The following is a 4,330-nucleotide window of genomic DNA, read 5'->3' on the forward strand; positions in this document are numbered from 1 at the left end:
GGTGTGAGAGGAGGAGGTGGAGGAAAAAGTTACATACTAAAGGCGGAGTAGGTACCGGATGTTGACACTCCACACGGGGAGGAGGAGGAGCAGGAGAAGGGCTACCTGGGAGGGCCCAGTGACACGACCTTGTTGATTACCTACCATGAGCACGTCGCTCGACGTATCTAGGGGGAGAGGTATTTTTGATAATTTGCATGACTTTATTATTTAACCGTTTTTTATTTAGGTGTTTATTCAACATTTTCTTAACGGTCTAATTAACAGTGTTTTTTATTTGTTTTTGTTGTAACAGGAGAGACAGACTTTGAAACAAATGAACGACGCCCGGAAGATTTTCAGTCTCTTTAAACCAGAGGCGCAGTGGTTTAACGACGCGGTGACAACTTCAGGGCTAGGTGGGTTGTGCATGACGGGGAATACCACCATCAGCCACGGCATGCAGGGGGCCTTTGTGGAGAGGTGGCACAAGGAGACTTCTTCTTTCCACTTACCGGTTGGGGAGATGACGATCACCTTGCACGATGTACAGTGTCTTCTCCACTTGCCGATTAGGGGGATGCTACTGGATCATTCCCGGATCCAGAGGATCGAAGCTAGTGAGTGGATGGCGCTCTATCTGGGTATGGAGCCATATATGGCTGACTGTGAGTGTCAGACGACAAATGGGCCTCATATCCGGTTCACCACACTGAGCACTTATTTCGAGAACCACCTGGTGGCGGCGGCCGAATTCGAGGAGGCGGATAACGCCCTATTTGTGGAGTATCACTGTGCCTGCTCTCTCCGGTGTTGGTTCATGTTTGTGGTAGGCGTTGCACTCTTTGTGGACAAGAGTGCAAGATATGTCGACGTGACCTACCTCCGCTACTTCGTGGACTTGACTACCATTCACCAGTGGAATTGGGGGTCAGCTATTCTGTTATAGCTATACCAGAAGCTGAATGAGGCCTCCAACTAGAGGACCAGGCAGTTGACCGGATCCTGCACACTACTGACGGTACGTTTCATTTTAATTGTTTCACATTTATTTATGTTTCGTATTTATTTTTAATACATTATTGTGTTTGTGTTTCAGAGCTGGATCATCTACTACTTCCCTCGCATCCACGGCTTCCGCGTTAATCCTGAGTACGAGCACGCCATGCCCAGGGCCGCCCGATATGTTCTCCAGAGGGGGAACAGTGCAGTGGGACCATACCGTGGGTACCTCAACCGCACGATGCACGATGACATCAGTTGGAGGCCATTCAGCGACTACACTGATGTTGTCGCCTTTGACAACATCTCGTTATATTCTGGATGGTTGGCATGCGGGACCAACACCATGATGCGCTATCTCCCTGAGCGGTGCATGTGGCAGTTTGGATTTGTGCAGATGATACCCAGGTCACCTTTTGAGACTGCTCCCGACACAGTGACCCGAGTGCAGCTCACTGGCATATTTGAGGATTGGGAGCGTCATGTGGTCCTAGAGGAGTATCGTCGCATGCAAGTCACCCAGGACTGCCACAATGTGGAGGAGTATGTCACATGGTTCTATCGGGTTTCACATCCTCTGATGACATTCGATGCTCCCGGCGCTCCTAACCCAGCAGACGAGGAGATCCTAGAGAACCAGCAGGCTGAGGATGATCATGACATTGATCTCCTGCCGATCTACCAGTGGATAGAGATGCTTGGGCGGGACGCGTTGGATCGATGTATCATTGATCAGGGCGGTCCAGAGGCAGTCGCCGTGGTAGAGAGGATCTTCGGTGATGCGGGCCGTGCGGCGGCATACAGGCGGTAGAGAAGGTCCCATGGAGAGAGGGTTAGGCATACCCAGTAGGGGTTCGGGTTTATTTTTTACGTATTCGGATTATATATTTCCCACACTATGACTTCGTCTGTATATATTATTTGAATTTTATTTATTATATTAGTATTTTACATTGATATGTCGTTTGTTTTGTTCGGCTTTTTTGTTTTGTATATATTATACGTTTTGTATATATTTCGTACGAGACTATTAGAAAAAGCATAAAAAAAGAGACTTCTGCATAATTCGGAGATGCACTTCCGAAGTCTGGGAAAATTTAGAAAAAAATACTTCGGAAATGCATTTCCGAAGCAAGGGTAAAGTGGGGTTTTCGCTGAGCGTGACCCCTATAGGGCGGTGGATAAAGAAAAAACCAAAGAAATTTACAATAAAAGTACTAATAATAAAATAAACACAAATAAAAATTGGTTAGTAATAAGCTAAAGAAGCAAAATAATATTAGGGCAAATTTAACTCACCACCCTTGAGTTAGGTTGAAATGTCAATCACACCCCCTCTATATTAAAACTCAACAGTGACCTCCCTAACTTAATTTTTACCATACACTAACCTCCATTTACTTCAATTTTAGTGATTTAATATGATAAATCTCTCTTACCACTGTTTATCTCTTTTAAAACAAAAGAGGTTGCCTTCCACTTTCCTTTAATTCCTTCGTATTATCACTTTTAATCTTATCTCAAATAATTTTACTACACATTTATCGCATGATCTTTACCCAAATTAATATAACAATTTTAAAATACAGTTAATCACACATCATCTTCAAATATGGTCAAATTGTGATGTAGAGTGTTTGGTGTGGATGAGTCCTGTTATGTAAGAACTCATTAATGCCCAGGGGCGGATCCAGACACTATATAATAGTGTGGCTAAACATGAGAAAGTATAAATTAAATTATATATAAAAATAAAAAATAAAATTGTTTAATAAAGTATATTTACAAATAAACTAGTAGATTAATTATTTTTTATTGGATGACAGTGTAAAACTAGTAGATTAATGACTTTTTATTGGATGACAGTATATTTAAAAAAAATTGTTTAATAACATACTAGTATATTAATGATTTTTTATTAGATGACAGTGTAAAACTATTTTACACTGTTAGTGCACTACCTTTATATATATATATATATATATATATATATATATATATATATATATATATATATATATATATGTCATATCATATGAGAATGTCTTTTTTATATGAGAATGTGAGAATGAATCTGAACAATTGAATTTTAAAATAAATGGTGGAGATTATGTGTAAATCTTTTTTTCTCTCTCATCCATTATTAAAATAAATGATGTAGGAGAGAGAAAAAAAATTCGCACATAATCTCCACCATTTATTTTAAAATCCAATGGTTCAGATTCATTCTCACATTCTCATATAAATATGTCATTCTCATATGATATGCCCTCATATATAGGACATATATATAAATAACAAAATGATTAATAATTAGGAAGTGGTGGTATTATTATAAAAAATATTAGCAATATTATATTTTTCTAAAATTTTGAATGTTTTATTACCAATATTTTACTTTAGTTTTACCAATATATTTCGAATGCTCATACATTTAGTGTTGCGAATTTATTTTGAACATTAAGTTACAAATATCAGTCTAAAATATGAAGGAATAAGTGGCTTTTTATTAGTACAAAATAGAAAATGTGATATATCATTTGGGGAGAAACAATTTAAATGGTTGTCACTTGCAATAAGTTAAGAAATATATTACTCTTAGACTACTGTGCATATATATATATAATGTATAAAAACATGAAATAACTGGTGTGGCTATAGCCACACCCTGCCTCAACGTCCATCCGCCCATGTTAATGCCATATAATTTGGGTCATCATACATAATAATAAAGCAAAATGAGTTTATTGGCAATTTTGACAAGTGGCACAATTCTAAACTGCTTACTATTTTAATAGTTTCTACTTTAAGAAATCTTACTATTATTGTAATAATTTTTATTTTATTTTTTAAATAATTTCATAGAGTATTTATTTTAGTCATCCAAAATTCATTAAAACTCTTTTAACTGATTGGTTAATTATCAATGAGATACTTTGCATCTTATAATCATACATAATAATAAAGCAAAATGAGTTTATTTGCAATTTTGACAAGTGACACAATTCTAGACTGCTTACTATTTTAATAATTTCTACTTTAAGAAATCTTACTAATATTGTTATAATTTTTATTTTATTTTTGAGTGAAGACCCATTTTGGTCCCTCACAAATATTACACGAGTCAAATTAGTCCCTAACAAAAAAATTGACCCAACTTAATCCCTTACAAAATTTAACCGGATCATATTAGTCCTTCTGCTAATATTTTTCTCAAATCGGTTTTTTTTTCTAATTTTAAACCGTGACTGGACTGCCACGTTGGATTTTATTTATTTTTTCATTTTTTAAATACTAAATTGATTTTTATTTTTAATTTCATTTTTAAACAATTATAAATTAATAATAT

At 36.5% G+C, this 4,330-nt stretch overlaps 1 long non-coding RNA gene across 1 annotated transcript in view; it reads left to right on the top strand.

The window, feature by feature from the left end:
- LOC131600413 (uncharacterized) overlaps nt 1–1,836 on the top strand; it is a 2,014-nt gene extending 178 nt beyond the window's left edge. The window contains exons 1-3 of the long non-coding RNA XR_009283132.1: nt 1–179; nt 296–1,000; nt 1,079–1,836. The exon at nt 1–179 is cut by the window's left edge and continues 178 nt beyond it. This is a non-coding gene — a long non-coding RNA (uncharacterized LOC131600413). The remainder of the gene's footprint in view (nt 180–295; nt 1,001–1,078) is intronic.
- Nucleotides 1,837–4,330: the final 2,494 nt, after the last annotated feature.

The sequence above is a fragment of the Vicia villosa genome, linkage group LG4 (assembly GCF_029867415.1).
Source record: "Vicia villosa cultivar HV-30 ecotype Madison, WI linkage group LG4, Vvil1.0, whole genome shotgun sequence".
NCBI lineage: Eukaryota > Viridiplantae > Streptophyta > Magnoliopsida > Fabales > Fabaceae > Vicia > Vicia villosa.